General features: G+C 44.4%; 1 non-coding gene and 1 pseudogene across 1 annotated transcript; both read right to left on the bottom strand.

Annotated features, from left to right (window-relative positions):
* Positions 1–22,587, bottom strand: part of LOC113836023 — a 94,697-nt pseudogene that overhangs the window by 22,691 nt on the left and 49,419 nt on the right.
* Positions 18,943–19,057, bottom strand: LOC113836034. Its single transcript, XR_003486027.1, has one exon. It is a non-coding gene; the product is annotated as a U5 spliceosomal RNA (small nuclear RNA).

Here is a 22,587-nt window from a genome sequence, read left to right as displayed (position 1 = left end):
CAAGCCATGGTTTCTTATTCCCAGCTGTCTATGTCTACTGGATCATTATCCAGCGATACAGCCTGCCTCCTGGACCGTCTTCTACTTGCTGAACCAGAGCAGATTGCCCTGGTTACGTTCCAGACGAGTGAGATTAGGCATGAGAGAATCTGATTTAAAGTCTTGTGACCTGGCTAAGCCTCCACCCCCCCTGTTTTATTGTTTTGTACTGCACCATGGGGCTGACAATGCCTGTTTTGCTTCTCAATGCAGGAGAAGCTCTCCTGTCTAGTGTGACTAGAGCAGTAGATGGTCCATTGATTAGTAGGGGAACTATTAAAAACAGGGGAAATATAAAAAAATGATAGAAATATACCTTAAACTCTTTTTGTTGTTGTTTTGGTTCTGGGAATCAAACATAGAACCTGGTACATGCTAGGTATGTTGGTTGGTTAGTCAGTTTTGTTTTTGTTTTTTGTCAGGTTGACACAACCTGGAGTCATCTGGGCAAGAGGGAACCACAAACTGGGAAAATGCTTCCACCTGATTGGCCTATAGGCAAGTCTGGGAGTATTTTCTTGAGTGATGATATGAGATGACCCAGCCCACTGTGGGCAGTGTTCCCTGTGGGAAGGCCATCCTGTTTAAATAAGGAAGCAAACCAGTGAGTAGCATTCCTCCATGGCTTCTGTTTGAGTTCCTGTCTCCAGGTTTCTGAGTTCTGCCCTGACTTTCTTCAGGTTGGTTTTGGTCAGTGTTTTATCACAACAATAGAGAGCAAACCAGGACACCAGGCAAGTGCTCTATAATGAGTATACCACCTCCCTCCAAATTCCTTAACCTTTGAAATTCAAAGTGTATGTGTGTATTTAGGCACCATTTTATTTAAGGTAGGATCATGACAATCTCCAGGAACAGATATGTATTAGTTGAAGTTCTACTTTTTCTTGACTTAATTGTGTCCACAATTCACTTATTCCACAAATATTTATTGTGTCCCCACTATGTGTCAGGTATATTTAGGTGCAATGAATATTTTGGTAAATAACAGTCTATATTCATGGAGTTACATTCAACTGGAATTGTTTCAATCTCGGGATTTGTTTGTTTTTTATTTTGCACAGCTGGGGTTGGAATTCAGGGCCTTGAAATTCAAGCAAGCACTCTACTGAGCTGTACTCCCAGCAGTTCCAGCTGACTTAAAGTGGACTGGGAGCTTAAGGACACAAGGCGATACTCTGTGACGCTCATGCTCTTTACCCGTTCCTCTCTGCTTGTCTTTCCCACACCAGTTCAACAGCAATATTTTTGTGTGCAAGACATGTCCTCAGGAAACCTCTCCAGAGTGTACCACTCTGATTTTCAGAGGAACAAGAACTACTGTTTTTCATTCATGTTTCATTGGTTTTCACAGTAATTAAATTGTATCATTAAAATTACAAGCATAATGGCAGACGTGGGTTGAAAACAAATAGCACTGACCTCTGGTGAGCACTCAGCTCAATTTATGAAGCAGAAGAGCCTGAGAGTACCTCTCCTAGTTGAGCATCCAGCTTACAGGGCATAAATGCATTTTCAGAGGCAGAGGGGCATCTGCTAGCCCAGTGATGGGTTAGGTCCAGGGCAGGGTCAATGGCTTCTGCCTTTCCTTGTCCCTCCCAGTTCAGATACATAATGGGCTTTGATGGACTTGTGCCACTGTCATTGACGGCTCAAATAATTCAGTTTTGTTCTCCTTCCCTCCCATTTCCCCCTTTCCCCCTTTCCTCCCCCCTTTCCCTTTCATCCCTTCCCCTCCCTTGCCCTTCTTTTCTCTTCCTCCTCCTTCTCTCCCACCTCCTCTTTCTTTCTTTCTTCCTTCCTTCCTTCCTTCCTTTTTTTATTTTTTTTTTTATTTTTCGAGACAGGGTTTCTCTGTGTAGCTTTAGAGCCTGTCCTGGAACTTGCCCTATAGACCAGGCTGGCCTCAAATTCACAGATATCTGCCTGCCTCTGCCTCTCAAGTGCTGGGATTAAAGGCATGCGCCACCAACAACCAGCCCTCCTCCTCTTTTTCAGAAACTCACAGTTTGCTCAGCATAGCCGCAAACTGTGTATCTTTTGGCTAGCCTTGGATTCACAGTCCTCCTGCCTCTGCCTTCTGAGTGCTGGGATCAAGCAGGCACCACTGCCCAGCTCAAGCTTATTTTAAAGTTTAACTAAGGTGGGGAAAACAGGGACTATTATTTAGCCATGCTTTGTTTTGCTTTTATAAAATCCATGATGCACAGCTCTTCATGGCCTTTCATGTGACATCCTTTTCTCTTTGGTCTTCTCTGCTTTATCTCCTTGGTCAGGCGCCACCCTTTCTCCCTGCTTCCTTAGGATAGCAGAGTCCCCCACCCAGCTCCTTCCTGTGTCACACAAAACCCATCCCTCCAGAGGCCGACTGGGGATCACTACAGGGTAGAGGTAGATTCTGGTCTATGGACAGGGTAAAGGAAAATCAAGGGAACCTTGACTTCTTCCTATCAGAAGGCAAGTAGAAGTCAACATACACACACACACACACACACAGAGAGAGAGAGAGAGAGAGAGAGAGAGAGAGAGAGAGAGAGGTGGGGGGAGCAAGAACATTTGAGCACTAGCATCAGCTCTAGTCTTCTTATGCATTGACTCTATTTTCCTGTCTTGGATTTCACAAGGAGTCTTCTCTGCCCCCATTAGCTGAAATTTTCCCTTCTAGAACCATCTGGGTCAAATGTTCCTGAGTTCAAAGAACATGTGGTCTTTAAGCTTCTCTCTGGAACAAAGTACTCCATCGGTCCTCAGCAATTATACAACGTCCCGTGGCAGAGCCAGTCACCTGTGTAAAGGGGGAAGAAGAGAGCAATGTATCCCCACAGTACCACCTCTAAAGAGCAAGACATTAGAAACAAAGGGGCAACTGTAACAGTTAGAGTGAATGACAAAGATTGTCCCATGTCCCATGGAGCTTCTGGGCTGACAAGGTGATAGAGATTATTTAATCCCAACCGCTTTGTTACTGACAATGAAGGTAAGACACCAGGCACAATGACAAGAAGACAGGACTGCCTGCTGTGAAGCTGTGGAGGATGCCTCTCTTATTTAGTTGTCTGTTGTCACCAAGATCTCAGGGTCCCTGCTCTATTCTAAATGATCCTAAAGTCAAAATAGTTTTTATAATACCACGATGATGTGTTTTTCACTGTCGGACATCCTCACTGATGGAGGATGGAGCAAAAGTAACAGTGAGCAGAATTCCTGGCATCTTCCCAGCCACTGATTGAGGCAGGACACCCAATGTATTAGTTACCATGGCTATGCACTTGCATGAAAACAATGTGACCACTCTCACCTAAGAATGTCCCTGATAAAGAAAAGTTATCAGTTGTATTAAATATTGGTACTTCTCAAGTAATCTGTATAATAAAATGTGAATTATGCATGAAATATTTCTTATCTATTCCAAAGTATGATGGTTACCATAGAAAAACACCAAGGCAATTATTTCACTTGTGAGTTGAATGGACCACTTTATCATAGAGCATCTTTCTCTCTCTCTTTTTTTTTTTCTTTGAAAGAATGAGTGACAAAAGAATGTTTTTTCAGACTGAGCATTTGACAGACACTTTCTCAAAAATGAACAAAGGGAGCCTGCCACTTCAAGAAAACAACCAGTAGTATTTGTTGCCAATGATGAAATGTGAGCTTCTATGTGAAAATTACAATTTTAGAAAACTCATACCTAGCACTGTGGTGCTTGGTAGGTCGCCAGTGCTTAAGGACCTTCCTGATTCAGTAAGTGATATTAATGAATAGGATTTTCTTCCGACATGGCTTAGTGAAGTGTATCAACTTTGGCAATACTTGCATAGCTCAAAAAGCCAATACATTGCCATGGCCAGGACCTTGTGCACAGGGTACTGACTTTATGAAAGGGACATTTTAAGTACTTAATAAGGTTGGCTCTAACAAACCCCCAGGGGCCATCTACTAAATAAACTAAATAAGTGTAAAACAGATGGATGCAGAGACGACCAGAAGTTCACTGACATAGTTATCAAATTCCATATTGGAACAAGTATTTAAAAACACCTGGTAAGGGGTCAGCAAGATGGATCAGCAGTTAAAGGCACTTGCTGACAAACCTGTTTGATCCCCACGAGCTATATAGTAGAAAAGGAAAACAGACTCCTTCAAGTTGTCTTCTCATCTCCACACATGCACTGTGCATGTGTGCTCACGTACACTAAGTAAAATGCAGTTAAAAAAGAAAGTAAGGGCTGGAGAGATATCTTAGCAGCTAATGCACTTTGTTCCTGCAAAGGACCTGGATTTAGTTCCCAGCACCCATATGATGGCTCACAACGGTCTGTAACCCCAGTACCAGAGGATCTCGTGTTTTCTTCTGACTTTGGTCACACCAGAGTGCACATATACATGCAGGCAAAGCAGTCATTCACATAAAAAGTTTGTGCTTTTGTGCATTATTTAATAAGAATATGCACAATTAGTTTTTTAAAAAAGACTTGTGTACTCCTCCTTTTCCTTACTATGTACTAATGTCAAGCCAATTTTTCTTCATATACTTCAACCAAAATGACAAATGACTGAATACAGAAGCAATAGAAGGATCTAGTTGCTTTCTGTTAATGGAGACATTGTAGACATGTGAAACAAAATGTAGAAACAAAACAGAAATGTAGAAACAAAAATAGGGCCAGTGAGATGGCTAAATAGGTAGGTGCTTTCCACCAAGCCTTATGACTTGAGTTTGCTCTGTGCATGTGTACCTACACACACACACACACACACACACACACACACACACACACACACACACCTTCTAAAATAAAGTGTGTGCCTGAAGTGAGGTGTGCACATGTGGAGATAAAAAGGATGATTTTGTGAGGTCAGTTCTCACCTTTTCAGGCAGGCACCTTTACTGGCTAATTACTAACCTAAGCTACTTCATAGGCTTCCTCCTTATCCATCCATCCATCCATCCTCATCCATCCATTCATCCATCTGTCCGTCTTGAGAAATGGCCTTGCTAAGTTGCTCAGCTGGCCTCCAACTGTTTCTGTAACCTAGTCTGGCCCTGACTTGTTGTTTTCCTATCTCTGCTCTTAAACCCTTGGATAGCTAGGATCAAAGGTGCTGTGATAGCCTAGCTTAGATGATGTGACTTATAAGAATAGAAATATGCCAGGAGATGGTGGCACACTCCTTTAGTCCCAGCACTCAGGAGGCAGAGGCAGGTGGATCTCTGAGTTTGAGGCCAGCTTGGTCTACAGAGCGAGTTCCAGGATAGCCAGAGCTATACAGAGAAACCCTGTCCCAAAAAACAAAACACAAGCAAACAAAAAACAAACAAAAGAGAATAGAAATATTTATGTTAATATTTAACAGACTCATTTTGGTTGTATTACAACTAGTAAATATATTAACATCTCTATCAGGAGACATAACCTCCCTACATTTCAAGACTATAAAGGGTTCTGAGACTAAAACGTTTGACCCTTTGGAAAGTAGGCTGGAGGGAAGGATGTCTGTCTACTTTGCCAAGTAACCTAAGGCTGTCACTGCTTTATTTTTAGTCCTGCCCCACAGCCAGTGTTAAAAAACTGCGAAGAACTTTGGCACCTTAAAATCAAAGGACTCAAAACAGAGAAGTCCAAAGTAATGAAAAGGAGAGATCTCCAGGGACCCATGCTGCAGTGTCCTCCACCCCTCCAGGCACCCATTCGTCTCATACCCAGTCACCCACTCCCACCCACAGTCTCAGCACCACCCTGGAAAGCTATTGTTCTCCAGGTTCTCGAAGCACAAAGAGACTTAAGAAAACCGGGAGCTGACCCTTGCCCTCAGATCCTGCTCATGGCTCCAAGGCAGGGAGCCTGGGTCTCAGGTTCCAGTGGGGAAGAAGAGGTACTGTAAATCTCTCACTTGCCCAGAGCTGCCAGAAGGCTGTTTTCCTGTTAGTAAACAGGGCTGCCTGGGCCATCTTTCTCCTCTTTAATAACCTGTGGGGCATCTATTGATTGCACATGCTAGTCTCTCATAAATTAGAGTAGGGATGCCTTCCGGTTGCTGCGGAGCAGTGTGGCTGGTGAAACTGGCTCACTAATACTTCATGTGTATGGAGCACAGCATCCTGTGCCACATAAACATAAAGACTATGTATCATCGGGTGCTGAGAATGCATGGGGACAGCTCTGGGGGCAGCCGCAGCATCTGGGCATGCTGCAGACTTTATTTGGGCAGTTTCTCCCACTCCAGCCAAGACTGATACGAAGGGGAATTGCAGGCCTCAATTTCCAATGGGAGGAAACCACAGCCCCATGTGGGTAGATGGACTTGCTTCCTTCCCTCTTCTTCTCTAGTTCCCTCAGCAGGAATGGGAGTCAGTAAAAGGGAATGTGCCTCTCTTAGCTTGGGTTGTAGGTGGAGCTCCATGTTAGAAGTCAAGGGAAGATTAAAAACCCTGCTTCAGGGGCTGCAGAGATGTTCTCATCCCAGTACCAACCTGAACAAGATGCCCGGGTCTCAGATGTTCACCTGTAACCCCGGCAACAATCTGGGTGGAGACAGGAGGGTCTTAGAGGAGGAATAGGGTGAGGGTGATAGAGGAAGGCACTGGGTATCTGCTTCTAGCCCTGAGGGCACCCCCACACACTTGTGTTCGCATACCACACACAAACGGTACACACACTAATCAATCATCAGTCTTAAACAAGCAAACAAAAACAACAAAAAGCCCAAGTCAGCCACTGGAGAGTACAGATATGGAGCTCTAGGCAGCATCTGGATTCTTATGGGTGCTCAGTATTTGGTATCTCAGTACTCAGTACCAGACATAGCCATATGAGAATAAGGATCCAATAACAAAGTGTCTACAGAAAAGATACATAGAAATGCAAGATTCATGCACAGCTCAGCCTTCACACACACACACACACACACACACACACACACACACACACACACACACACACCAAGTGGGGCACATTCCTTGGCAGATGGCTGGCTGGTGCCCTGAAGTCAACTTTCCCTTCTGTTTTGGACATGGAGAACAGACTTCCAGGGATGGCTGTGTACTCCATTAAATCTGACCTCCCAGCATCTCTTGTAGTTTGGGTTACAGAAGTATAAATAAAGAAAACACTAAGAGACTTCTGCAATGTTTCCGTATGGGAGAGTGTGAAGAATTTAATCCTCTGATGGCTAAACTGTCCACTTGACAAGATTTGGAATCACCTTGGAGACACCCCTCTAGGCCTGTCTGTGAGGGCGTTCCCAGGAGGTTTAACTGAGGATGGAAGGTTTGCCCTGAATACGGATAGCACCGTCCCTTGGGCTGCTCTCCCAGACTGAATAAAAACAGGAAAAAGGAAGAAGCTAGCTGAACACCAACATTTATCTCTCTTTGCTTCCTGACTATACATTGTGACCAGCCACTTCAAATTCCAGGGGCCATGCCATCCCTGCATGACCGACTATATCCCCTCAAACGGTGAGCCTGAACAGGCCATCCTCTGCTTAAGTCTTTAGTCTGGTATTTCGTCACAGCAACAACAAAAGAAATGGATATTTGTTGTGTCTCCCCAAAGCTTATATACTGATCCCCAGAGTCTTGGGATGTGGTCATATAGACATTGTTTTCTTGAAGAGTTGAGTAGATAGGCTGAGCTCCTTAGGATGGACCTTGAGTCCATAATAACGATACGTTCATAAATGGACCACACAGAGAGAGAGACACACACCCATTTGCAGAGGCATACACACACGGAGATAATGGGAAAATGACAAAAAAAAGGCAAAGTCTGGGGTGATGCTCCTACAAACTAATGAACCCCCAGGTTGACAGAATGCAAGAAACAAGTAAAGAGGCATGGAGCACCCCCCTCCCCCGTTGAAAGGAGTGGACTCTGCTATGGTTGTAGCAATCCTAGCACAACTGCACACACTCATGCTGGAGAATGAATGCCAAAAAAAAAAATAAAATAAAAATAGAAGAAATGATGTGGGATAATGCTCTTGTTCACTGTAAATATTTGTCACTCATATTGGTTTAATAAAATGCTGCCAGTAGCCAGGCAGGAAGTATAGGTGGGGCTACCAGACTAGGAGAATTCTGGGAAGAGGAAAGGCAAGAGACCCGGTCACCAGCCAGAAACAGAGGAAGCAAGATGAGAATACCTTACTGAGAAAAGGTACCAAGCTAAACATAGATAAGAATTATGGGTTATTTTAAGTTGTAAGAGTTTGTTAGTAATAAGCCTGAGCAATAGGCCAAACAGTTTATAATTGGCATAAGCATCTGTGTGTTTATTTGGGACTGAATGGCTGCAGGACCTGGTGGGACAGAAACTTCTGTCTACAGAAATCCATCTGGCCTCTGGCATCGGTATATGTCATGGACCTCAGCAATATGTCTCCATTGTCTCCAGTGGCAATATGGGCCACAGACACCAACAAGGTCCCCAGCAGCAGCTCAATGCATGGATATCAACAAGGCTTCAGGCAGTAGCACAGACCATGGACATCACCAAGGCCTTCAGTGGCTAATATGTGCCATGGATATCAATATGGCCTCTAGCCTGTAACACGACCATGGAGCTAGGAAATGTATGTATTTTATTTGGATATTGATTTACCAAGAACATTTGTTTAAATTTTATTTAAACTATTTAATGTTATTGTTCTCTGTGTGTGCCCACATGATAATCAGAGAACAACACTATGGGGATTGGACTTGGGTCTTTAAGGCTTGCATGGCAAATGCCCTCAACCTCTGAGCTGTCTTGCTGCCCCTGCTCCCCTTCCATTCATGAGGCAAAGTCAGGCATGGTGGCTCATGCCTACACATATAGTACCTGGGCAGCTGAGACAGGAGAATTACAAGATTAAGGCGAGCCTGTGTACACAGGTGTAAGGGGCCGTTTCCTGCATTATAATGGTGCCTGAAGACACCAAGATGTAAATTACTTCACAGGCGCTGGGTAATCTCCATTCCTTTGATCTCTGCCTATCCCGTGGCTCATTTTTGCCTGAGGAGCTGAAGCCATTCATAGGGTAACACGTCCCAGGCGGCTGGTCAGCCTTTATAAGGGATGGTTTTCTTGGTTCAATGTCTCTGCTCTGGTCTCCACTCTGGTAAAATGCATTAAAGCTTGTCTGCAGAAGGATCCGAGTGTCCCGTGTATGATTTCTTGCTGGCGAGAAATACAGAGCACGCGCGGGACATATGGTGCCGAAACCCGGGAACATATGAACATCTCCAGCACCGCGGAGACCCCTCTAACGAGGCGGATTCAGAACTGCAGGGTGGTAAATTCGGAGAGGTATGATTTTTCTGGACTTTGGCTTGGGAATGTTGCTATTGTGGGAGGTTAATATAGAGGCTTCTATGCTTCTACTAGGAGCTATTTTGACTTTTCTCACTGTTGTAGCAATCTTAAAGAAGTCCAAAATTACATATCAGAAACCGAATGTAATGAGAGAAATTCGGAGAGGCATGTTTTTTCTGGACTTTGGCTTGGGAATGTTGCTATTTTGGGAGGTTAATATAGAGGCTTCTATGCTTTTACTGGGAGCTATTTTGACTTTTCTCACTGTTGTAGCAATCTTAAAGAAGTCCAAAATTACATATCAGAAACCGAATGTGATGAGAGATGGGGCGCGCCTAACAATAAAATATAAGAAAAAAGGACCTCCCGGGATGTCTAGTTACAAGGGAGTGAATAATTTGTTAGATGATTCTGTAAATAAGTTTAAAGCTTTAAATCTTGATAGCTCTAATGACTCTAAAAGCTCAAGAGATGGGGTTTTGAAAGGAACAGCTCAGCTGGATGAGGGAGAGACAGAGAAGGAGGGAGAGAGAATAGGGAATAGCCGGTCACACCCCGGTAAATTTAGGAGAGATGAGGACTCAAAACCTAGCCTCTGCCCTGCAATGAAACTGGAAGCCTTGGAGCTGAACAGCTCAGACTCTGAGATTTTAGACTCTAACAAGGAAGCAGAGCTAGAGGAGGAGCTGCCAAAAGTAAAAACAAATATGAGGCCATCGCCTGTTAATTCAGCGGGTGTACTTCTATCAGCACACCCACTATTTGGTACCGACTCCTTTTTACCATCAGAGGAGCGGAGAAAATTACAGATGGCTTTCCCAGTCTTTGATAGGGGAAAAGGCCATGCCTGCTATTCAACACTTCTTAAAGGCCTGGAATGCCTGGGGCTTTAAAGCCTCATAAACATTAACGCTGGGGGCCATACCGAGGCCAAGCGTCTCACCTCAAAACCTAAAAGGCCAAAAGGAAATGGTAAAATGGAAAGATATCTTAACTGATCTTTGGAGAGGCCCGGATCCTATTCTCATAAGATCCAGGGGAGCGATATTGTGTTTTCTCACAGGATGAAGAAAATCCCCTGTGGATCCCAGAAAGACTCACCCGAAGAGCCCCTTCAGACCTTCAAAAGTCGAAATTCCACCCTCCCCCCGGGAATTGAGAGCCGCTATTGTTATCCAGATTAACTCCTGCCCTTGGCGGAGAGATTGTCACTGCTTAAGGGGTGGGGGTGATTGTTTGATGCAGCCGTTTGCGGATTGCTGTTATTTTTGGCTGGTCTGTGAGAAAAGGGGTGGGGGTGAAATTGTTTGATGCAGCCGCTTGCGGATTGCTGTTACTTTTGACTGGCATGTAAGCTCCAGGGCTCAAACCAAGAGACCGCCCAAGCGCTTATATTTTGGCTAACTATGCTTTAGCAATAGGCCGCCGGCCAGACAGCTCTTGCACACCCGGAGCCTAGGCTCATTGTACAGGGTAGAGTGTCTGGTCTGGGCAGCCCAAAGAGGGATGCTGAGCAAAGGCATCGCACAGAGTTGCCTATTATGCAGGCTTCTCTGGGAGGTACGTTGACCTGCATAAGGGTTACCTGCCCCGAGACTTCCCTTTCCCAGAAAAACGGCAGAGGACAGGTCGAGAGTACTTCGGGTCAAGCTAACAGCCTGATGGTGACTCCCGTACACAGTCTTAATGTTTGATTTTGGGAAGGTACAACCTCTGCCTCTATCCCTCAACATATGGGTGACCTATTTGCTTGTAATAATATAAAGCCTTTTCATTAATTAATAAAAAAAGGGGGATATGTAAGGGGCCGTTTCCTGCATTATAATGGTGCCTGAAGACACCAAGATGTAAATTACTTCACAGGCGCTGGGTAATCTCCATTCCTTTGATCTCTGCCTATCCCGTGGCTCATTTTTGCCTGAGGAGCTGAAGCCATTCATAGGGTAACACGTCCCAGGCGGCTGGTCAGCCTTTATAAGGGATGGTTTTCTTGGTTCAATGTCTCTGCTCTGGTCTCCACTCTGGTAAAATGCATTAAAGCTTGTCTGCAGAAGGATCCGAGTGTCCTGCGTATGATTTCTTGCTGGCGAGAAATACAGAGCACGCGCGGGACACACAGGGAGTTGTCTTTTTTTTTTTTTTTTTTTTTCCTATTTTTATTCAGTCTGGGAGGCCAGCCCAGGGGTGGTGCTCTCCACATTCAGGTCTTTTCTCCTCAGCTAAACTTGTCTGAGAATGACCTCATAGACAGGCCCAGAGTTATGTCTCCTAGGTGATTCCAAATCTTGTCAAGTTGACAATAGAGATTAATGCCTACAGGGGCACCCTCAGAGGCAAAATTGCCCTTCACAAAGAGCAGCAGCTCTCAATATTTCTTAGACATATTTTCTGGAACATATACATGTGGGATGATTTTAAGTTAGGGATTTGCTTCCAAATGAGTTTAAGGCTGGTTTGTATATACCAAGAATCCATCTCAAAACCCAAAACAAAATGGATGAGAAAATTGGGGAAATTTCAATATTAGTTGTGCATCAGACATTAAGGAGTTACTATTAGCTTTTATGAATACTAATAATATGTTTGTATTTAAAGTGTTCTTATCTTTTAGACCCTGCAAAAGTGGTTCTCAGCCTGTGGATTGTGACCCTGTTGAGGGTCCCATATCAGATATCCTGCATATCATATATGCATTATGAGTTGTAACAGTTGCAAAGTTAGAGTTATGAAGTAGTAACAAAATAACTTTATGGTTGGGGGTCACCACAACATGGGGAACAAAGGGTCACAACATCAAAAAGTTTGAGAACCACTGCTGTAAAGCATGTCTTTCTGATTTTAGCCAAGTAACTTTTGTGGGGCTGGATATGGTTTTGCTGTGTAGCCCAGGCACTCAAGATTCTCCTGCCTCATCCTCCTAAATGTCAGGATTACAAGTCCATTCCCCCAGCCCTCACGATGTTAGGTGCATTCTTTCTACCTACTAGGTGGTAAGCAGGCTCCTCCTATCCACTCTCAAAATTATAAAACCACCTCCAAAAATGTGGCCAGACACTGCCTTATGTCCTCTGGAGGAAAAATTGCCTGGCATAGAGAACAACTCTTCTCAATATCTCATAGATAAATGTACAGGAAACATATATGGGTGCAATAATTTTTGTTGTAGAATATTATTTTAAGGTCTGTTACTTTTGTTTGTGCTGTGGAACATTTCATGATACAAAGGAGTGTTTGATTAAATAAAATTCACCTGCCGTCAGGAGGCTGGGTCAGCAACGAGCTGAGAGGAAGTTGGAGGGAGGAGCCAGGTGGAGAAGGGTTTATAATGAGGGGCGAGAAAAAACATGAGGACTTCTTGGGAGACTTGAGGAGGTGAGCTGATTGCTATTCAGCCTCTCTGGGAAGCAGGCTTCTACTTCAGTCTTTGAACCTTGATTTCTTTGGCGGGATAGAGACTTATATAAGTTTTCTTATAGCTTTGAAAGAGTTGGTGCCTGAGGGAATTCTTTGGCTCTTGCAGTTTAGCCATTGCTGGTGGCAACAGAGTGGCAATTGCTAAATAGCATAGCCTTAGCTTAGAAGGCAGCTACAATTTAAACAAAACAACAAATTGGTGCTCCATGCTGGGAACCATTTATTGGTTTTGTTTATTTTATTTTTGACTTTTTGGCTTTTTTGAGGGGCCCACCACCCAGCTCCCAAGTAAATCACACATGGAAGCTTATTCTTAGTTGTGATGCTCAGTCTTATCTTGGCTTGTTTCTAGCCAGCTTATTTTATATTATCCCGTCTACTTTTCCCCTCTGTGACTGGCTGGCTGCTTCTCTTTCTGCTTTCCCTGTTTTCTCCTTCTACTTTATACTCTCTGTCTGCCAGCCCTGCCTACCCTTGCTCCTGTCTTGCTGTTGTTGGCCATTCAGCTCTTTATTAGACCATCAGGTGTTTTAGAAAAGCACAGTAACACAGCTTCATAGAGTTAAACAAAAGTCACACACCTTAAAATAATATTCCCCAACAGATTTTCCTTTGGGATTTTGTTTTGAGACGATCCCATTAGTGTTGGGAGTGGAGAAAGCACTGAGTGTGTGAGGTTCTGTGTGCATGTGTGTTGATAGAGGCATGGCCATGTTAGGGACCACAGAGCCTCAGACTCAAAGGGAAATGGTAAAGCCTTCTCTTCTGCTCCATGGATGAATGGATGTTGGTAGTGTGTGCAGAAAATGTCCACCATGGTGTTCTCCCCCAAGATATTTACAACCTGAAGACTCATCCCCTGTAGAGACTGCTCTTACTGAGGTAAGTTAAACTTGCCTCCTTGTTCATTTGTATACCATAAACCTGCCTCCTTGTTTGTTTATCTGTATGCAATAACCCCTTTTCTTTGTTTAGCTGTACACAATAACCAATAGCACCACCTTTCTATCCAACTCTACTCCTGGATGCTGGTTTCTCCAGGGGAAAGCCCAGACCACCCAATCCCAGATTTCTGTACATGTGTCAGTCTGTCTTATTTTTTTTTTCATTCCTTTGCCACCTCAGTCAGGTACATTCCTGCAACCATGCTGGACATGGCACGTTATGTTCCATAACGAAAAACTTAAAGTACATTTAAACAAATGTTAAAAATTCTGTTTCGGCTTGGTGTGGTGGTTTAAGTGAGAATGTCCTGATGGAACTGTTTGGGAAGGATTAGAAGGTGTGGCCTTATGGGAGGAGGTGTGTCACTGGGGGTGGGCTTTGAGGTTTCAAAAGCCCATACCAATCCCATATGGAGATTTCTTCCTCCTTCCTTCTCCCATCTCTTCCCCCCTCTCTTCCTACCTCTTTTTTCCTCACTTCCCTGCTTTCCTGCCTGGTGGATGCTAGTTCATCATATAAATTCTCAGTTACTGCTCTAGCACAGTGCTTGCCTGCCTGCCTGCCTGCTGCCATGTTCTGTATGGAGCTTTCTGGCCTGGCAGGTCTCACCGCCACCCTTCTTAGCCTCAAATGAACACACAAAGACTTAGATTAATTATGAAATGTTGGCTGATGATGAGGGCTTCTTATTGGCTAGCTCTATCTTAATTATTAACCCATATCTATTAATCTAAGTATTTCCACATGGTCTTATCTTACCAGAGAAGGGTCCGGACCTCTAACTCCTTTGGTGGCTCACATGGCGACTTTGTCTGCTTATATTTCCCAGAATTCTCCTCATTTCCTAGTCCCACCTATCTGCCTGCCTCCATTGGCCACCGTGTTTTATTCATCAACCAATAAGAGAAACATACACAGGAAGACTTTCCCCCGTCAATGCTCCCTGCCATGATGGCCATGGACTAGCCCTCTCAAGCTGTGAATCTCCAAATTAAATGCTTTTCTTTATACATTGCCTTGGTCATTGTGTTTTGCCACAAAAATAGAAAAGTAACTAAGACACTTGGCTTTCCATCAATGTGGTAGAATTAGTGTTCTGAAATATTCTCTCAAATGTAAATTTCCTGGGTAAAATATAGCAAATATTGACATACCTCACTCAGTCCATGTCTCTTCTCACCTCTTTCATGTGACCACTAAAATCCAAGGTGCTGAGTTTCAAATCTGAGCTGGGGTTGCTCAATGGTAGAGAGTTTTCCTATCATGTGCAAGGCAACTGAGTCTTCTCCAGTACTAAAGCAAAAACTTTTGATGGGGTAAGACAGGATTTGCTGCAAAGGTCACTTAGCTGCACCCACCCTGTGGTGTCCTTACCAGGAGCTCCTCTTGGACTCATTTCAGTTACTTGGTAAGACTCCATTGGCACGTTTGCTTACCAGCTCTTCCCTGGGGTTCTTCCTCTCCCAGTCCCCAAGGTCAGGCTGAGTGGAGCTGTGCTCAGAATGAGGTTCATTCTGGCCTTGCACAGCTCTCAAGGATCCAGCCCATCAGCTTCTGTTCACAAAAGCTGCTGGCTCTGCCTAGCACAAGGCTGGCCCGTTACCCCAAGCCCCCACCCCCACACCTTCAACTTCTCATGGCCACCTAGGGTTTCCATTGGCTAGTCAAGAGTGCACAGGCCCTCACAGGGATTATGCCACCTGGTTCTCTCCCTAGACTTACTTTCATGCCACTTATCTTCCCCAAGATCCTGGACTTTTAGAGGTTCAGTCAATATCACCTCACCCTATGGGTCATGGATTCTTATTCAAGCCCATCAGTGTTCAGAGTCCAAGGAAGGGCCCTAGCTGGCGACTGGATTGAAAGTGTTCTGCTGAGTTGAAGAACTTGCCCTGAGGTGGGGATGGCTGGGGGTTTGGGCTGTGGGCTGTGGGATGTAGGGGAGGGTCATGATCAGGTTGCATCCTTAGTTCTGAGGCTGGTTTCCCAGTTCAAGCCTAACTAAGCTTTCCCAGCATAGCAGCACTCGTGGGAAGCCCCTCAGGCCCCAGAAAGACTAAGCCTGCAGACGTCTCCTGACAGAGCAGCCAGGCTGTTTTTACTCACTGTTCCAACCACAGCCTTCTTTCTACAGGTGGGTGGTGTCTGTCTGGAGGAAAGCTCTTGGGGTGAACTGATGGCAGGAGGCTGGAGCCACACCACTTCCTCTCAAGTTCTGAGTGTTCTGACGAATCATCCGTCCTGGTTCTACAGTAATTTTCTGCTACTAGTCTACTTGAATGGAAAGTCGTCCGGCCACTGGTGAGCTTCAAGTGATTGAGATCCATGGGTGGATCTCCATGAAAAGTTTTCCTGTCTCCTTAACAGAAGGGGAACATTGTACAGGATTGCAAGAGAGTTTAGCAGTCTCAGAGTCCTAGGTTCAAATCTAAGGCCCTCCCCTCCATGTATTAGTTGTGTGAAGCAGTGGGGAAGTTAATCAGTGTCCCTGGGTCTTGCCTGCTCATATGTGAAATGGGAGTATTCCCATCATACAGATGCGGTGTGAGTACCAAGTCTCAGTTAACACCTACTTGTGCTATTTGGGGGCAAAGCGAAACTGTCTGTGCCCATGCCTATAGGTGCTTCAAACAATGAGCTTTCTGGAAGTCTACTCTTACAGACAAAAGGTTCTTTCAATCTCCAGCCCTTGTCAAGCAACTGAAGTAGACCTAGAGAAGAAAGAGAGCTGACTGGGAGGCAACAGGGAGAGCCATTCGAGGTGTTGGAAAAAAGTGTCATTGAGTGTAAGTACAACCTGACTTAATTGCATTTAGTTTAATTCTACTGTGTATCAGGAGGTGCTTGATGTGTGCTCCTAGCCTTTGATGATAGACAGTTGGTTTTGCCCCTTCATCTTCCACTTCCTACACTAAATACCAAGTGGTGCTTAGAGAAGCCTGTTGTTTAGAAATGGTCTGAGTGTGTCCCCAAAGTTCATGTGTTGAAATTTAGTTCCCACTGTGAAGTAGTAAGAAGTTAGGAAGCCAGGTATGGTGACCTTGATTGGTGGTCCTAATACTTGGGCGATTGAGGTAGGGAGATCTCCAGTTCCAGACCAGCCTAGACAGCCCAGTGGGATCCCATCTTTAAAAAAATAAAATAAAAAGGGGGACTGGAGAAATGCTCAGTGGTTAAGAGACTTGCTGCTCTTCCAGAGGACCTGAGTTCAGTTCCCAGTACTCACAACCCAATCCTAGGAGCCCACACCAGGAACCTAGGGGAGAAACTGGAGGAACTTGCTTGCTGGCTCATTCCAATTCATGCTCAGCTAGCTTCCTTATGCAAAGGACCTGAGTTTGGTTCCTAGCACCCACAACCTCCTATAACTCCAGCTCCGGGGGATTACGCAAGTTCCTCTGCCCCGCCCCCATCACACAAATAAAAAGATAAATCTCTAAAAAAAAAAAATACTCAGAATTAAAAAGAAGGTGGAAATTTAGCTTGAATATGTTACTGTAGCATGAAGGGTTAAAAGTAGGGCTTTTGAGATATTAAAATTATGTTTCTATGTATAGTCTTCATGACTAAAACCTGATGGCTTTAGAAGGGACTAGGAGACTCATACATGCCTGCAAGCTCCTGGTCTTCTGCCATCTTCCCGGGGCACCACTACAGGGCTCTGACAGCAAAAAGATTGTCAGCAGTTGCAAGGCTCTCTGCCCCCAGAACCATGAACGAAGTAAGCCTCACTTCTTGTAAAGTTATTGCTCAGGTTAGTTTCATCAAATTAACACATATAACAGGTCTTTTTCTGTCCCACCAGCCAGCTCCCATAAAAGGATATGGAAACTTCTTATTAATTATGAAAGCTCAGCCTTTTGCTTAGGCTTGTTCCTAACTAGCTCATATAATTTAAATTAACCCATTTCTATTAATTGACCTTCTATCACGTGCTGTTACCTCTCTTCCTTCTTGTACCTCCTGGTTCCTCTCCATGTTTCCTCACATCTCTTGTGTGCCTAGTTTCCCCTTCTCTTCCTGTTTCTCCCTGGAAATCCTACCTATATCTCCTGCCTAGCCATTGGCCACTCAGCTTTTTATTACAACCAGTGTATTACAGCAATACATCTTCATGTAGTATACAAAAGCATTATTTGAGAAAGGAGTGTCAGTTGAGGGCTTGTCCTGGTGAGGCTGGTTGGTGACCATCTGTTGGGGATTATCTTGGGAGTTAATTGATGCAAGAGGGACCAGCTCACCATGGGCAGTGTCATTTCCTAGACAGGTGATCCTGGGCTGTGTAAAAAGGCTGGCTTTGGTCTAAGCATGTATCAGAGAGCAATAAGCGAGTAGCATTTCTTCCTGGTTTCTTTTCTAGTTCCTGCTTGAGTTCTATCATCAACTGCCCCAGTAACGGATTGTGACTTGGAAGTATAACCAAATAAAACCTTTGCTCCCCTAAGTTGTCCTTGGCCAATATATATATATATTTTTAATCACAGCAACAGAAAGGAAACTAGACCAATTACCTAGTCTCGGATATTTTGTTATAAACACATAATGTATTAATGGAGGAAAGTACCTAACTTCTGGTCTTCCCATGAGTAAAGGTGAAGTCGACCTCATTTCCCCCAGCTCCTGGTGCAAGTCTATCCCAGGCCAGCTGGTTGGTTGCAGAGTGCACTCTTTGTTGAGGCTCAGCCTTGGTACTCTGCTGAGAACACCAAGTGCACTGGGGTTGCAAAGCTGAGAAAAGCAAGCTAAAGCCACTTCTGGCAACTTTGCCATCTTCTGGCCAGAGTCTGCCTGAGAAGCAGAGAGGTGTAGATTTTGGGTTGCTCTTGACAAGTACCTGGGACCAAACATTCTTTAAGAGGATTCCATATTCCCTTCTTAAAGAGTTTGGCTTCTGCTAATGGCAACCAAAGGGTTCTGACTAATGCATCTATTCATTTTTATTTTGATGAACAATTTGCAACTTTTACGTTGTGGCATACAAAACTAGAAGTCTGACATGTTTGACAACATACTTTTGACAGTTCTATCTATTTCTGACAAGGAACTGCTGGGAAGCTGTGGGAACCCCTTCTAAGCTTTTCTTTTTTTATATAATTTTATTTTATTTGCATCGGTGCTTTGCCTGCATATATGCCTATATGAGGGTGTCAGATCTTGAAGTTACAGACAGTTGTGAGCTGCCATGTGGGTGCTGGGAATTGAACCCGGGTCCTCTGGAAGAGCAGCCAGGGCTCTTAACTGCTCCTCCAGCCTGCAAATGTCGGACCTCAAAAAATTGGGTTAAGACTCAGAATTGTTCCTCTCCACGGAAATCTTTAGTAAAAGGCGAAAGATTTATATGATCTGAAGAGAAAACCAACCTTTTCTAAACACACTTTTGTTCAGAACGCCACAATGTTGGGTGGTGATGATCATAACTGGGCTCCAAAAAGATTATAGCAAGCATGAGTAGGATTAGATAGAGTAGTGAGTGATGGCAAAAAGCAAAAAAGATTACTCAAGAGACCGATTTAATAATTCAAATGAGAAGGGACAAGCATTTTCACAAGGTGAAGGCCACAAAACTGGAAAGGAGAGACCCTGCAGGGTTGGGGTCATTGTGGTTTGGTGACAGGTTAGAGGGTGAAGAAGTAACAATGGAATGGTATCATCTGCAAGGCCCTGCAGGAGCTTAGTTCTTATGCCTGGCTTATCTGATGCACATGAAGCTGTGCGTGTCTTGGTTAGCATTAACTGTCAACACAGCCTAGAGTCACCTGAAAACAGAGTCTTAAATGAGTGATTGTCTTTAGCAGGCTGGTCTGTGGGCATGTTGGTGAAGGATTGATTGTCTTGATTATTAATTGATGTAGCAGAACCCACCGTGGGCAGTAACATTCCCTGGGCAGGTGGTTTGGACTGTATAAGGAAGCTAGCTGAGCATAAGCAGGATCGAGAGAGCAAGTACCGTTCCTTCATGGTTCCTGCTCTAGGTTCCTGTCTTAAGTTCCTACTGTGAGGTTCCTCAAGGATGGTCTGTGAACTAACGTATAAGTGACTAAGTCCTTTCATCTTCTGAGTTGCTTTTGGTCAGAGTGTTTTATCACAGCAACAGAAAGAAATCTAGGGCAGTATATACTTCTTTTCTCTCTCATTGTTGCGTTCCAAGCATGTAAGCTAGGGACTGGCACAGAGTAGGACTCCAGTAAATAAGTAAGCGCATGAGTAAGTAAATTGTTGGGTCCAGGGGCACAAAAAGTGGGGGAACAGATACCAAAGTCTGAAATAGAAGCAAACTTTATTCCCCTTCCCCCCCAAAAAAAATCACCATGGGGCACAAAAAGCTTACCAGGTAACTGGGACCACAGCCACATGTGTGTCAAAGAGCATTTACAACTTTGAGGTCAGGCTTAAAGTCACATTACATTTTAAGTTTTACAGCTTTTGGTTATAGGATGTTAGGACGTTAACTTAGGATGTTTGCAAAAGCCGGTGGCTGATAAGCTGCATTTCCACTGTCCCTCAAAGAATGTAAGGCAGAGAGTAGAGTCATGTGTAGGAGGACAGTTAAAAATTAAGGGGATACAAGGCAGAGGGTTAGAAGCTAACCTTTGTCTGCTGTACCTGCCTAGCTGGGAAGCTGGGAGGTGGGAGACAACTGCTAAAAGTTTACCTCTGTACACAGTGGCTGTTAGGATGTCTGCTGGTAAGGCAGAAAGTGGTTGTTAAAGGTTAACAGTGGCAGCCAGCTTTATTATTATTTTTTTTCAAAATGTGTTTGAGCTTACAATTTTATATGTCTATATTCCTGAACCCTTCATAAATGTAAATAAGTAAATGCTTTCTTGTTGTTGCTTGTTGTTTTGAGACAGGGTTTCTCTGTGTAACAGCCCTGGCTATCCTGGAACTCAATTATTGTAGACCAGGCTGGCCTCGAACTCACAGAGATCTGCCTGCCTCTGCCTCCTGGATTAAAGTTGTGCCCCACCACTGCTGAGCTGAGTAAGTACTTCTTAAACAACCAAAATAATGGCCTGACCCAGACTATAGCGGAGGAGTTAAGATGGTGAGTCAGCTTGGAGTCCAAGGAATTCAAGGTTGGCTGTGCTCTTGGCAGTTACAGCCTGGTGATTCAAGGGTTGGGTTGTTGTTCGGGAGAGGTGAGGATCTAATGGGAGTTATGCACCAAAGGCTGGTGTAGACTGGGATGTAGGAGAGGTCTGGGGACAGAATTCTAGAGAAGGCCTACAGTGATCAGCTTGTCCTGATTTGCCCTGGACTTTCTTGGAAACCCCCTTTAGCCCAGGCAAACTGAGATGTCTGGCCAATCTAAGAAGATGGAGAGAGGGAGGGTGGGAGGGAGGGAGGGAGAGAGAAAGGGAGGGAGAGAGGAAGGGAGGGAGAGAGGAAGGAAGGGAGGGAAGGTCTGGTTAGAGATGAACCTGCTCAGAGAATCCATGGAAAGAAAGGGTTCCAGTAAAAACAGGTCTCCTTGCGACCAGCTCATTCGCTTTTTAAATTGATATGTATGTGTTTGAGAGAGACAGAGAGACAGAGAGACAGAGAGAGACAGAGAGAGAGACAGAGAGATAGAGAATATGTATGCACATGCCAGGGTATGTGCTGGGTGGGGGTGGGTGAGGGTGGGGAGGTGGGAGGGATGAGGGGGTGAGGGGTTGGGGGGTTGAGGAGGTGAATGAGGGAGTCAGTTCTCTCTTTCCTCCATGTGGGTTGCAGGATTGAACTCAGGTAATCAAATTTAGCAGCAAGTGCTTTTACCCACTGAATCATCTCATTGATCCCCAAGAAACAGTTTTGTTCTGATCTTCAGAGTCCACATTATCTCTTAGCACAGTCCTGCCATACCTCCCAGGAAGTACTGGATAGCTTCCTGTCAGGTCTAGTAACTGGTTTGGTCCAGTTGGCCCTAACCCAGACTGGTTAGAAAAATTCTGCGTTCTTGAATTTTGGGGTCTGGAGCCTCACGCAGGGTTCCTTAAAGGGCTCATTCACAATAGGCATTTCTGTCTTGTGCCAAGTGAAACTGAAGAGTGTCAACAACTCTGCAGGCTCTATGGCTGGGGACACAGGAAGCTGCCTCTCCCTCATAAACAACACAGGCCAAGATTAGCAGCACCTGCTTGCTGCAGCTCTTACTACTGGGCTCAGGTCTAAACTGAGGGAAACTGTTACAAGATACCTCCAAAATCAAAAGAGAGTGCCCAAAAGGAAAATTGTTAAGCCTCTTTTTAACTTGACAATAGAGTGAGCCCTTGATTATTATAGCCTTTGGACCCTTGATTACATAAGGAACAAGTCAGACAACAAATTGGGAATTAGCATGTAAATTTCAAAATATCTAAACTTAGGCCTTATCACAAGGTCTTGTTTAAAGTAAGGAACTCAATATTTGACTTGCAGAGAATGGGGTATTTTTGCCCTTGGGTATGATAAAACTTAAGTATGTTTGCAGTTCTTTGTAAGGAAGTAGAAATAGTGCTGTGTCAACTTCCCAGCCTCTTAAACTACAGTACTCAGAGCCACCTTCCTAATGAGGGTGGTAAGAATGTCCATTTCTTCCAGGGCAGAGGGCAAGGGGGTGTGTTTCTATACTGAACCTTACACACTGACCTTCTAGGAAGAAGGGAACAGAAATGGAATAAACTAAAATTGGGTGTGGTGGTACATGCCTATAATCCCAGCCTGGACAGACAGAATCCAAGTTAGAGACTAACCTGGGCTACATAGCAAGTTCCAGGCCAGTTTGAGATATGAGACCTTATTTTGAAACAAAACAAAAGCCAAAACAAGCAACAAGAACAACAAAAACCAAAAGAATGAAAGAAAAGAAGAACCATGGCAAGCCACGGCTTTGCTATGTTGCTGAGAATTTAATTTCATAAGCATTAATAGA

This window comes from Cricetulus griseus, chromosome 5 (genome assembly GCF_003668045.3).
Source record: "Cricetulus griseus strain 17A/GY chromosome 5, alternate assembly CriGri-PICRH-1.0, whole genome shotgun sequence".
NCBI classification, from domain to species: Eukaryota; Metazoa; Chordata; class Mammalia; order Rodentia; family Cricetidae; genus Cricetulus; species Cricetulus griseus.
The sequence above is the reverse complement of the archived record's forward strand: the minus strand, read 5'-3'. Positions and strand labels throughout refer to the sequence as shown.